This window comes from Mirounga angustirostris, unplaced genomic scaffold, assembly GCF_029215605.1.
Source record: "Mirounga angustirostris isolate CCGP_5_RB_7025 unplaced genomic scaffold, mMirAng1.0.hap1 SCAF_3, whole genome shotgun sequence".
Lineage (NCBI taxonomy): Eukaryota > Metazoa > Chordata > Mammalia > Carnivora > Phocidae > Mirounga > Mirounga angustirostris.
Window position 1 is genome coordinate 29,091,234 of NW_026991711.1, and position 14,146 is coordinate 29,105,379.

At 38.6% G+C, this 14,146-nt stretch overlaps 1 non-coding gene across 1 annotated transcript; it reads right to left on the reverse strand.

Annotated features, from left to right (window-relative positions):
* Window positions 1-13,838: 13,838 nt before the first annotated feature.
* On the reverse strand, window positions 13,839-13,941 carry LOC123840038 (U6 spliceosomal RNA). Its single transcript, XR_006789861.1, has one exon. It is a non-coding gene; the product is annotated as a U6 spliceosomal RNA (small nuclear RNA).
* Window positions 13,942-14,146: the final 205 nt, after the last annotated feature.

Genomic DNA, 14,146 nt, shown 5'->3' on the forward strand with positions numbered 1-14,146 from the left:
GTTTACTGAAGAAGAAAAAGGAGCCAGGCCAGATGTGTGATACTTAAAACGAATGGATTTGTCAATGTGCTTACTGCCACATCTAAGAATAATGCACAAAACCAGAGAATTCTGTGCGTAGGTCGGTGGGGCACATAAATAATGCCTTAATTGCAGGCGTCTGAGCTTGAAACACATGTGGGGAGCTCCTGGTTATCTTCTACTGTGATACCCTATACCCCTAGCTTCCTTCCTACTCCATCAATCACTCCTTCTTAGCCTCCCTTTTTGGTTCCTTCTACTCCGAAAGTTGGAAAGATCAAGGATTTGGCCCCAGAATCTCATCTTTTTATGCCTCTAAAGCCCAGATCTGTTTGAAGCCCTGTTCTCTCTGCAGCATCATCTTTCCATATGAGTACTTGATATCTTCAAGAGAATGTCTAAGAGGCAACTCAGACTTCACATGGTCCAACTCATGGCCTTCACATGACATTGGGGGCAGGAACGGAAATGATGGTCCTAAAGAGCACCCGGTCCCCACCCCCAAGCTTCCCCTCAGCTCCGTGAACTGTTTACCAAGTTGTTAGAGATGAATCATACCTGGTTTATTGTTTCTTTTACCAGATCCTCTTCTAAAGCCTTGACAAATTCTTTCAATTCTATAGCTCAAGTATATCCTGAACCTCTACATTTCTTTCCCTCGTTATCACTTCTACCCCAGTTCAAGCCAGGATGAATTTAACAGTGCCTGGAGTATTGTAATGCTCTCTTAACTGACTCCTTATGCCACTCTTCTTGTTTTTTTAAATTGTTACTGTTTTTATTTCAAGTATAATGAACATACAGCATTATATTAGGTTCAGGTATACAATACAGCGATTCCACAATTCTATACATGACTCAGTGCTCATCACGGTGAGTGGACTCTTAATCCCCTTCACCTGTTTCACTCATCCCTTCCACCCCACCTCTCCCCTGGTAACCACCAGTTTGTTCTCTGTATTTAAGAGTCTGGTTTTGGTCTCTCTTTTTTCCTTTGTTCATTGTTCTGTTTCTCAAATTCCATATGTGAGAAAAATCATATGGTATTTGTCTTTTTCTCACTGACTTGTTTCACTTAGCATAATACTCTCTAGCTCCACCCATGTCATTGCAAATGGCAAGACCTTATTCTTTTTTATGGCCAAGTAATATTCCAGTGTGTGTGTGTGTGTGTGTGTGTGTATCACAACTTTTTTATCCTCCTTATGCCACTCTTAACTCCTTCCCCATCCACATGAGTAATCTTCCACGAGGTGGCTTGAATACTCTTTTTAGAATATAATTACAAAAATATTTCAACCTTGCTTAAAAACTTTCAAGGCTTTTTTAATACTTAGGTGTAATTAAACTTACTTAATACTCTTTTTAGAATATAATTACAAAAATATCTCAACCTTGCTTGAAAACTTTCAAGGATTTTTGTTATACTCAGGTGTTCGGCGTCTGCCCTCCTGGTTACCCTCTTTTGGCATCACCCCACCCCCTTCTCTTCCCACTTCACTAATTGTTCCTCCTCAGCCTCCATGTCTGGTCTATCCTTTCTGGCCACACTGCACTTCTCTCCATTCCTCGAGGACATTATACCTGTGAAGTCCTGGGGCTTTGCTCCAGCTTCCTTCTGTTAAATGTCCACTTCCTGATCTTCCATGACAGCTTACTTCTTAGAATAAATGTCAGCATCTCAGAGATGGGCCTTTCCTATCCACCTAATATATGTTGGCCAGTCACCAACAGGATATTTCTATTCTTTTCATAGCAATTGTTTGATATTTTCTTGTCTGATTATTTATATTTTTCTGCTTTTCTTCACTAGAAGAAAACACTTGGGGAGTAGGCGTTGTCATCTGTCTTATTTAACACAGTACTTCCGACATGTAAAACAAGGTATTGCACATAGTAAGTGCCTAGTAAACACTGTTGATTAAATATTGTTGAATAGCCATTGCTGTATAGATGGTGTTTGGCAGTAAACACACAAATTACCCACTTAGGGGAATTCTATGGAGTGATCTGCTGGCCTTTCCTAATTAAGGTTCCCGACTTTTAGACTCACAGACATCAAGAGAAAACCATTAGAGCACCTTCAGTAATGGTCTCTTTGCCCTCAGGTCAGGGTGCTGTAGAGACAGCTTAACCTAAAGACTTCCCACCGTTGCTCCTACTAATGGAAGATGTAGAGTCTGATGTAAGAATTAAGGTGGGGATAACCAGCCATAAAGCTTTTCAAAATGATGAGAGGATTGGGAGCTGGATGACAAGGGAATTGGGAAGCATTTACTATATTACTTATGAAGCACTTGCCCTCTTCTGGGCTCTGCACCCTCTACATCGGGCCCAAGAAATACAATATCTGCCCACCCTCCCCTCTGGATGCAAGATGGGCCACAGTTGGCAGCAAACCCATGCACCATCTTGAATCACGCTTGTTTGTAAGTTCATCAAAGTGTGTGGTTGTGATTAAAGGGGTAACACAAATAGAAAGTAATGATGGCATTGGGGGCAGGAACGGAAATGATGTACTTGCTTTCTTTCAGTAAGGAGACTCACATAGACAGGAGGCTTCACGTCCTGTTGCTTGCGTGTCTCCTATCTTTGCAGCAGTCTTCCTCCTTTAGGCAGACCATGTGCGGTTGGCGGGGCTCTCGAGAAGCCCCAGGCATCCCCTTTGTCACTTCTCCACCTATGGTATGATTAGTGGGAGTAAATATTCTCTACAATCAGAGAGTATTGTTTTCTGAGCTAAATAGATATAACCAACCTTCTTAGCATCAGGCCTGCTCACTCCTAGAAAAAGAAAGCAAGGATGTGTCATGCCAGTACTGGGTGGAATATTTGGTTTTCTGGCAGGGCTGGATAAGGAAACTTTATCCAAGAGGCATACACTACAAAATTTTCAGCATAAGGAAAATGAATGGTCGCAATATAAGAGGTTTTGGAGTTCCCATGGCTTCAGATACTAGAAAAACCTGCTGCCTCCACAGTTTCCACACCTTTCCCTCAGCACAATGTTGCACAATTGTGCTGAGGACACTTGTGGCCTCTAATGGCCAGATAATGGACCACAATAAAAGTTATGGGTCCCCAGATGGGTCGAAGCTCATAATGGTTGGCAGGATCCATTATTTCACCATTAGGATCTACAGAAAAGGGAGACAATTGTCAACGAAAAAGAAAAAAGAATATGTCATTGCACATGTTCCTCGTATTTGAGAAAAAGAATTTCTAATTCCCCAAAGGGTGGGTGGTGATTTTCCTATGTATATGAGTTTCTATATCCCCATCTTGCATGTATATTTAGAAAGCTTTCAGCGCATAAATGCATTGTATGTCAACCTAAGATGATGGATGGTGATTACAGCTCCACACTGGATTTCAAAGGCATTAATTACAATTTTTGTTTTAAGAGAAATAAATAAGAGATCAACAATAAGAGAAAAGGTAAAGAATAGATTTGGTTCAAGTTAAACGTCTGAATGATTTTTCTCCTCCCTCCCCAATTCAAGCATGTTCCATAACGTATCATGCGATAGTTTTAACATCATTGTGTATTCTGGAGTTCTGTCTGTGTTAGAGAGAGCCAGGGCCCTTTCAATTATGAGGGTGGTAGGTTATTATTCCAGTGTCTTGGCAGTATTTCTTTAGAAATCAATAAATACATCTTTAGCCATTTCATTTAGCCTTGAGGGACCCTTGATATTTTAGTTGTGTCTTCTGGTGAACATAATGGTGGCATGATATCAATACCCTTTTTAAAAACTATATAATGCACCAAATTCTTTTCTCTTGTTCCTCTCACCTTTAGATGAAACTACAGTCAATGTACAGTAAGCCATTATCTATTGTGTGTGCTTGAATGAAGGGAGGATGGCAGGGGAGCTTGACGTGACTGGCCACATTTTGTGGACCTTAGGATCTATTAAAATCTTAAAGTTGTCCCTCTCAAGATTGAGAGGATTACCTATTTGAGACCTTTCCATATTAAAGGGAAGCACAGTCCTGCTCCCAAGGTAACTCTGCATTTTGAGGCAGGTGCGTATTTAACCTCAGCTGATCAGAGGTGTCAATGTTAATACAATTTGTTTGGAAATTTAAATATCCTATTTAAAATGATATTCCTTCAGCATAAACAAATGATGTGGCAAAAAATATTTTCAGGACTTTTTAAAAATCAAGCCCACGTGAATCTCTCCCTTTGTGTCACATAAAAAAAGTGAATTTCAATTCTTAAAGAAACTCAATCCAAGACACTTATCTTTTTGTGGGTTCTTCATACTTTGTGGGCTTGCTGATGTTTCAGCGAAATTTGTTCTCTCTGTTTATTGATGATAAAAAACACAGTGTGTTTCTTTTGTATTAAGTTTTTTTGTCTTTTATTTTTTATTTATTTTTTTTTAAATTTTATTTTATTATGTTATGTTAGTCACCACACAACGCATCATTAGTTATTGATGTATTAAGTTTTTAATGGATTTTCACGATCTTATGTTCACAAGTCTTGGTTTTAGCTCTGTGATACTACTGTTACCATTCTAGGTGAAAGGCTCCTGGCTTTTGTATCTATAACAAAGAAGGCCAACCAACTGTTCAGGAATTTGAATTGAATAATAGATATGTATTAATAATGCAATACTAACAGTTTCATTAAATAATTTTTTTTCCAGGATCCAAGTCATTTTACAAAGATCGGTGTTTTCCATGGGTATCATGTAAGGTCATCAGGGAGTATTAAACGGTAGTGGTTTGTTGCACGTTATGGAGCTGAAGATCTGCAGTCTTATTTCTCCAAGTTATTCTGAAAAAGTACCACATGCACTCTTTACAGAGCAGTCTACCATTTTGTATTCCTACTTTGGCTTGTTTATAAGACTTTAGATTCATGAAGTCAGAAGAGAATCGTTCTCCTCTGAAGAAACCGGTTTGAGTTTATCTTTGTGACTCTGGACCATGTATACTGTGAATTGTGTAACTGATAATGCTTGTCACTTTGTCCCGGTTGCCAGAAAGCTTGTTGCCATATTTGTGTCTGAATTTTAACAGCTAGTGTATACTCTTTTATTTATCTTTGAATCGTGCTTTTAGTTTTTTTTCTTTGAATGGTACTTTTAATTTTTTTTTGAAAGAAGGCAGTGTTTTCGTGATTTAGGGTTTAGGCTTATATTCCTCACTATTGTATCCTCAGTACAGAGCATGCACAGACTCGGAAGGAGAGAAAGAGAGAGAGAGAGAGAGAGAGAGAGAGAGAGAGGGAGAGAAAGGAAGAGAAACAGAGGGGAAGAGAAGAAGAAAAGGGAGGAAAGAAAAGAAGGAAAGAAGAAAGAAAACTAGGAACAAAATGAGAAAGTCTTTTTGTGTGTTCATGCTCTGAAGCTGCTATCCATAATGGCAGCCACTGGCCACGTGTGGCCTCTGAGCCCTTGGAAGGTGGTTAGTCCAAACTGAGATGTGAGTATAAATGCATTCTGTATTTTGAAGAATTACTATGAAAAAAATGTAAGCAAATATCTCAATAATATTTTATTGATCATATGTTCAAATGATAATGTTTTAGATGTATTGGGTTAAAAGATTTGATTAAAATTAATTTTATCTTTATTTCTTTTTAGAAATGGCCACTTGAACATTTAAAATGATATGTGTGACTTACATTTATGACTTGCATTCTATTTTTCTCAGACAGAATATTCTGTAATGTCAGGGTAAGCTGGAGTTGCCTTACCAGCTTTCCAGAGCAAATTTTTCTGTAACCTCCCTTTCTCTCTGTCTCTCTGTCTCTCTCTCTCTGTGTCAGCTATAGGCAAAGCCTATTTGTGACAGAACTAAAGTTGGCAGAATCCTTCACCTCCTAATTTTTAGATTTTTTAATCTTAATAATTATCTTCCAAATTTTCCATTGAGATCCAGACATTATATGATATTACCTCCAAAGGATTTGGTCATGTGGTGCTCATGCTTTAGGAGCTTAGTGCATATATACACTTCCAGGTTTTTTATACTTGAAAAATATAAACATGTTGAATTGTCTGTCTGCCATAAACTGAGAGTAAAGTATATAAAACTGTCCTCTTTCCTAGAGAATAAACAAGCCAAGGATATGGTCTTCCATCTTCTTTTTTCTGGATCTGAAACCTAAGTTAGGATGCTACTGTAGAAAATTTCAGATGGGTAAATTTGTGAAACTTAAAGAATATTCTGTAGAAGAATGTTTTTTTGCATTGGAATCTACAGCAATTTGATTTAAGTGCAAATTGAATACATTGTCCTTGACTTTGAGGCCATGACCATCAGCATATCGTTCTGCAGTACCTAAATACATGTGAGTGAGCATGTTGGACTCAATAACATGGCCTCCCTCCCTGGTTTCAATTATTTCATTTGTCTCATCATTTATATATAAGCGAAGAATGTGCAGGGACAATTTAAGAATGGATCATTGAGAATGTTTCAAAATAACTTATTTCCATATTTCACTTTGAGGCCCCACCCTTTCTGTCCAGATTCCTGTAAATGACAGTGAAGGTAATTCCCTGTGGGAGAAGGTGAAAAACTGAGGCCCCCCTGCCTCCTCATAAAGCCTGTTGCCAATTAAAGTAATTCCTTGGGGTGAAGGCCTTGTTGGCAGAGGGTCCAGATAAATTATTTCTGTTAGAGAATGAAGATGCTGTCACTGGTCTTGGGAAATATGACAGCCAGCTACGGAACAGTACTTAGGCAAAGAGCAAAAGGAAACTCTCCATTTCAGAATAAATTTCCAGGTACTACAAAATGTTTTAGTACTAATATAACATTTAATGCTTTCATATATAAAATATTGGTTTGTAATGAATTTTTCAAAAAATGTGCATGAGATGACCAGTTTAAAATTCATGCATCCATTTTTCCTCTGGAGTGATCAGCTTCTGATTATGATGACAGAGTTGGGTTATAAGGCATGTGCCATTCTATAGTATTGCTGTCTGTTAGAGGCCATGATATCAGTAAAATTAGATTAAGGTTAAGGCAGGAATGTAAATTTTGTTAATAAGGTTTCTATATTTTAATTCAAAACCAAACACCCTGCGGGCCTATTGATGGTATCCATTTAATCTTGCAAAAAAGCTTTCCTGGTATCAAGGGATCCAGATCAGTACCATCGTTTATTACCTGGAAGATGAGAAATTTTCTTAAATCTTCACCTCTAGATAGTATAAACATACTATAAGATTTTGATGACTTTAAAAAAGCACATATATTCACATGATTATGTATAAATTCAAATGAGTATATGTTATATACAATGTATGTGTTATCTATAAATGCCTAATGTGTATACTATATATTTATCCATTCTATAACTCTGCTTAAAATTACTTTGAGTTTAAAACAGTTATGCTTAATTTACTAACTCTCCCTCTTGAACAAGATGCTAAACAATTGTTTTTATCCTCCATGGCACTTTACTCATATATATACATGAGTACGTGTATATGTATATATACATATATACGTAAAATGCCAATGTATGGGTGTGTGTGGGGGGGGTGTGTCTTAAGACAATATGGTGTAAAGGAAAGGGCATATGTTTTAGAGCCAGATAATTGTGTGTGTGTTGGTGTGTGTATTTCCTTCCTTTCTCACTTAATCAAGGCACCCATATTGACCATTATCCTCTCTCTCCATCATTAGTTCTATCATTCTCACCGGCAGAAAACACATAAGGCTACCTCATATATTAAAAAAGTCCCAAACAAGATGCACAAATTTGCCATTCCTTCTAGGTAAAAGTTTCATGATGTAAGATATTTGTCTGTCTTATTCAGTGCCGCATACCTAGCATTTAGAATATTGCTAATAGTGGTCTAGCATCTATTAAGTCCTCAGCAAATATTTGTGAAACGAATGAATGAATGAATAAACAAAGCCTGGATCATAATATCGGCTCAGTCAATGTTGGCTCTTATTATAATGAAACTGACATTTTTTTTAGCCTGATATTTGTTATAAATGCCGAGAAGATTCAGAACAACCACACAACAAAGCCTGTCTAAAAACATTATATTTTTGAAGTCTGGAAGACTTGCATGTACACATTTCAGTGGTTATTTGGTTTAATGTGCTTGACATTTCTTTAAAATTTTATAGAGAAAAGTCTGCCATAAAATCTTAGAACTTTCTATTTCACTTACCACCCTATTATTGTTTGAATATGGTATACGGTAACACAAACTTAGACAAAGTTATCTACATAGAATATGCTAAAGTTTTCAATACTAGAATTGGCTTAATTCAATTATCTTTTTGACTTTTGGAAGCAAATAACAAGTTCTTTGATCAACTGATAGAAAATATAGGACATATCCATGTAGGCTCAGTAATTATAATAAATGTCCTACTCTGGTGGGGGATGTTGATAAAGCGGGGGCTGTGCATGTGTGGGGGTAGGGGAAGTATGGGAAATGTCTATACTTCCTCTTCATTTTGATATGACCCTAAGACAGTTCTAAAAAATAAATTCTTTTTTTTTTTTTACAAAAGAAAATACAGGACATATGAATAGTTCTAGTTTAATATCTTCCAGTAGCGACTTTAAAGCTTTTATGTGTTTAGAACTTTCTCTAAAAGAGGAGTATAAATGAATAATCTGAAAATTCCTTGATTTTGTCCTTTCAATGAAATTACCATGTTTGGTAATATGTGAGAAATAACCACAGTGTAAATTAAATTTTAATAAAGGACCACACTATGGTTAAGAGCAGTCAAAACAAATCCACTGAAACTTGAAATGAATCACTGCAAAACACGCTTTGATATGCCACTTCACTGTCCATACAATTTCTATGTTCCCCCATTGCCTTGAGGATAAATGGCAAACTCCTTATCCTGGAAAATGTTTCTTCCTTCAATCTGATCCCAACCGACCTTCAAAGCCTTATTTCCTTCTCCTATATAAAGACGCCATGTGACAGCAGAGTGATCAACAGTGTGGCCTCAGAAGTCAGGCAGAGATTCAGAAGGCCAGATGGACACCTCTCCGAGTCACATCAACTGTGGAGCATTGCCATGACAATTGGAACATGAGCAGCAATGAGAGCACAATTAACCTTCTAGTACTTCCTGAAATCTGGGAACTGAAATGGCCAGGGTTAAGGAACCTTATGAAATAGTAAAAACTGAATAGTCGATGCAGAATTATACAATTACATACGTAGATAGAAAATTCTTTCTTTCTGGTGTCTTACCTCTGTTACAGGTACTGATCAGCCCACCATGGATGATATGGACCGGCATGAGCCAAGGTCCATTTCATTTGAGACTCATTTTTCATTAGGTGCATCCTGAATGTTCATTCAGGTCAGCCGGGGGAACCTCACTAAATATGGTACCAGATTTCTGCCCACTGCCTGCAGAATTCCTCAAGCCTTTACTACCAGAGGAGATCATTGGCTCCTCTGGTTTCGTCTATTTTAACTTCAAATCTTAGCTCTTATTTTTAATCTAGTCTCTGAAATTTGAATTCCATTGTGAACAATTTGCCTCGTTTCTCACCTTTGTAGTCCATCAGGACACTAGATTTATTATTTTCATCCAACTCTATAAACACCACAGGTGTTGGCAAGGGAAATCTGATTCCTGTATCTTGCCCACATTTAGGGAAACTATTGCCGTGTCCTCTTTCTCAGGCAGGCCCTACCCTCAATCAGTCTGGGCCATAGACTAGAATGTGTTTTGGAAACAGAGCAGCTGGTAACACAGAGTCTAAACCAGCTGCCAAAAAGTTGGGCTTGAATTAAAAGGAGGTCCCAAAACAGTGTGATATGGGAAAAGAAACCAGACTTGAGTTCTGTCTTGGCTTTGTTACTGACCCGCTAGCCCTGAGAGAGCAAACAAATCTCTAACTTTTCTGAGGCTATCTCACCTTTAAGAGTTGCTTCGAGGAATAAATGGAGTGGCCTGGGGAAATGCTTGGAATGTTTGGAATGTCTCGACACCTAGCTGGACTCTGCGTGTCCATCCACTCTTGTCCATCCTAAATGCCTCTGAGGAGCTGTTTGCCAAAAACACTGGCAGACCACTCACTCTGCCTGGCCTGTTGCTGTTTGTAGTTGTTTTAAGTATGTTGAATACATTGTGTACTTCAGTTCTCACAGAATATTCAGTTGTTCTAAGTCCATCTCACACGTGTCTAGGTTAAAAGATCACCTCAGCAAAGTATGAAAGAGATATGCTTGAACAAGTTTGACACAAAGCATGGATTTGGGTATGAGGCAGACCTGGTTCCAGTATGACTAGGGCATGCTTCATAACCCCTGAGTTTTCTCATTTATAAAATGAAGAATGGTAATGCCCAAGCCATTGGGTTGTAGTATGACTTTAACAAGAAAATGAATCCTTTCAAATAGAAAAAAATGGGACACTATATTTCATGGATTTTCCATGTCCAAGAGAAATAAGATATATGCTACATATGTGAACCACATGTGTAATGTTCAATTTTCTAACAGCCACATTAAAAATACGTGAAAGGTAACAAGTAAAATTAATTTTAATAAAATAGTTTATTTAACCCTATATAACCAAAATGTCATCATCTTGACATGTAAACAACATAAAAAGTATTGAGATATTATAGATTCTTTTTTATGCTAAATCTTTAAAATTGATGTGTATTTTATCATTTTGGAGTAGCCACATTTCAAGTGATTAATGCCACATGTGGCAAGTGGCTATGACATTGGACTGCAAAGGTCTTGGAGACACCTAGGTTTTTATTGCCTGTCTTCTAATTAACTTACTTAGAACTCTCCCGTTGTTTTACTCCTAAGCTAGAATAATGGTTAAAGTATATGTGTTTGTTGCATACAACATTCTGTAGGCAACATGATCCTATCTTTTCCCCCTCTGTAGCCAGTCTGAACCAGCCTTGTCAATTTTTAGTGGTGGTTCCCTTAGGGGGCTCTACGGTTACCTCAGAGTAGGTCATCTGTCAAAACCACTGTTTAGGTCCCTGTCCAAGACCTGGACTTTGGATAAGACTCATCTATCAGTCAGCAGACCACACCGAGTCTTCGGAAAGGAAGTGAAAATAACCAATTCCATGACACGGACCTACTTTCCTTCTGAAGCACAGAGATCTTTTCATGAATTTGTTACTAATTCCTGTAAATAAACTATCTTCCCATGGCTATGGTCAATGACTGGTCAGGTCCGAAGAAGAAAGAAAATGTTTTTCAGCTTCATCAAGTCCTATACTGAGTCATCATCCTCTCAACAGCCCACATAAGAGAGGCCTTTCCCTCAGAAAGTGAGTTAGTCCCCTGAGAACCGCTAACCTTGTGAGGTGACCTCAACCAGAGACTTGGGCACATACTAGGCAGTAGCTCACAAACGGATGAATAAATGGAGCTGGATACCTTATTTTGGGGAATTTGGATTACCTGTTAAAATAATATGTAAAGACTTCATTACTTCAATATTGGTTTGTTTAAAACAAGATGTAATTCAAGGTTATTTCTATGCTGTTCTTTAATTTAAAAAGAAAAGAATAAACCAAAACTTAGCTAATTCAAAATCTATTGTTTTGATTCCTTGGGTTTCAAATTAGGGAGATTTCACTGTAAATGGCAAACACTGATCTTAGTCACTGGCTATCTTTCATAGTTCTAGAAAAACTGATTCCCTGTCTGATTCCAATTTGCCTTTAATCCACTATCTATACTAACCTCATACAACTTGCACAACTCCTTACCCTTTCTTCATTTTGTGAAAATTTAATATTTATAGCCTGTAATTTTAGGCTCTATTATCTTAACAGCCAGAAATAGCACTTAGCTCAATCATCCCTTGCTCAGAAGGAGGCTTTATGTAAATTCCTTCTAAATTTTTTGGATATTTATATCCCACGCCTGTCCTTGATTCAGAGGTCTGTGTTCGTTCCCTAGGGCTACAAACATTTTAAATTTCTGTAGAAACTGACTTTACTCTGGAGGGCCTCACGGATACAGAAGGCTTGGTTTTCACTCAAAGACAAGGCTTCCTTTACCTGGGCTCAGGTGGAGACCCCAAATTCTTGCGAACATCATTTTTCTTCCTCCCCCTGACCTCCTGTGGCTGATGTGGCCCTCCTTACTGTTTCTGTTAATAATTTTATCTCCAGTCACTTACTTATATGCACACTGTCATGGCAACCCCAGTGTTAGTCCTATCAGCCTACCACCCAAGGCAACTCCTTGTGCAGAAATGATCTACAACGCCCGAGGGAAAGCATCTTGCGGCAAAAGTGACTGCAAGCCCAGCCTCCAGTCGTGGTGCTCTAAGCTGCTGCCTGCTTACCCTCAGCAACGGATCCATCCATCATCCCAGAGTGCCTGATCGTACATGTGAGCCCAGCTAAAGAAATAACGGTTTTGTCTATAAGTTTTTTCAACATGTGTGAATGAAAGGAACATTAGCTTAGCAGTGACTCCTTGTGACATGGTGGAGGGGAGGGGGGTGACTCTCAGATTGCCAGTTTTGCTAGTATCATTCCAGGCCCATACTGATGTGATAAGACTTTGTGGGCTTTTTATCTTTTTTTGTTTTGTTTTGTTTTTATTTATTTGAGACAGAGAGAACGAGAGAGAGAGAGAGAGCACATGAGAGGGGGGAGGGTCAGAGGGAGAAGCAGGCTCCCTGCCGAGCAGGGAGCCCGATGCGGGACTCGATCCCGGAACTCCAGGATCATGACCTGAGCCGAAGGCAGTCGCCTAACCAACTGAGCCACCCAGGCGCCCCTATCTTTTTGTGATATAAGTGGAATAATGGCAATGTATTAAGATTTGGAGTTGCTTCCTAGGAATGTAGTTGAAATTAGAATTGCATTATAATTTGTGATTAGTGACCAAGCAAGAAACATCACCCTGAAAAAGAAAGCATACTATGCTTCCATGCTGTTCTTTTTAGTTCTCTGTTTTGGAATACTTTCTTCCTCTGCAGATAGTTAGTTCAGCTGGCTAACAAGGCCAAGGGAGCAGTTTATAGGTACAGCTCACAAATGTGTGCTCTCAGTCACTGGCAGGACCCAGGGAGAAAGTGTGGCTAGGTGTGGATTGGGGCAAAATCATCATGGCTGTTCAGAAGAATGACACAGATGTGTGCTTGTGCAAATGGCAGGTCAGTGGCATCCTAGTTATGAAGGAAGGAATGTGCGTTGTATTCAAAATGACTGGCTTTGGGCGCCTGGGTGGCTCAGTTGGTTGGGTGAGTGCCTTCGGCTGGGGTCATGATCCCGGAGTCACGGGATCAAGTCCCGCATCGGGCTCCCTGCTCGGCGGGGAGCCTGCTTCTCCCTCTGACCCTCCCCCCTCTCATGTGCTCTCTCTCTCTCTCTCTCATTCTCTCTCTCTCTCAAATAAATAAATAAAATCTTTAAAAAAAAAAAAACAAAATGACTGGCTTTGTTCTAGTTATTTGATTTTAAGCTGATTACTCAATCTTTCTGGGCCTCACTTAATCAAAGACATGACTTAACCATTGTATACCACTTATGTCACAGACTTATTGTAAACAACAAAAAAAGATGAAACATGTGCACTGTTATAAAACACATTAAGAGATATATATAGGTTAATGTTAAGAGAGCAAATTCCAGAGAGAGCCTGTCTTGCTCAAATCCCAGCTGCATTTCCTCAAAGGTCCCTTCATCTGCAAGTCAGGGTAATGAAGGCACCTACCTCATAGGGTTTTTAAAAGAGTAAATGAAATGATATATTTAAAGAGTTTATAGCCCCACTTGTCACATTGTAAAAATCTCATTTTAAAAACTCAATGAATGTTAGCTTCTTTAGCTGTGATTAAGGCTTTTAAAAAATATAGAATGCTTCACAAATTAGCATGTCATCTTTGTCCAGGGGTCAAGCTCATATTGTCTGCATTGCTCTAATTTTAGTATATGTGCCACTGAAGCAAGCATTCTTTGAACCGTCCAACACCCTGATTTGGAGATCCTGAAGAATTGTTTGAGTAGACCATAGGAAAAAAAAATCAAAGCAATGATAACAACATCATATGCAATAGCAATAAATAATTCCACTGATAATCAAGCCACACTTTTGGCGGTGGTGATGAGAGAACCAATTCGCATGGTTGCTTTTCAGGTTTATTCTGGATGTAA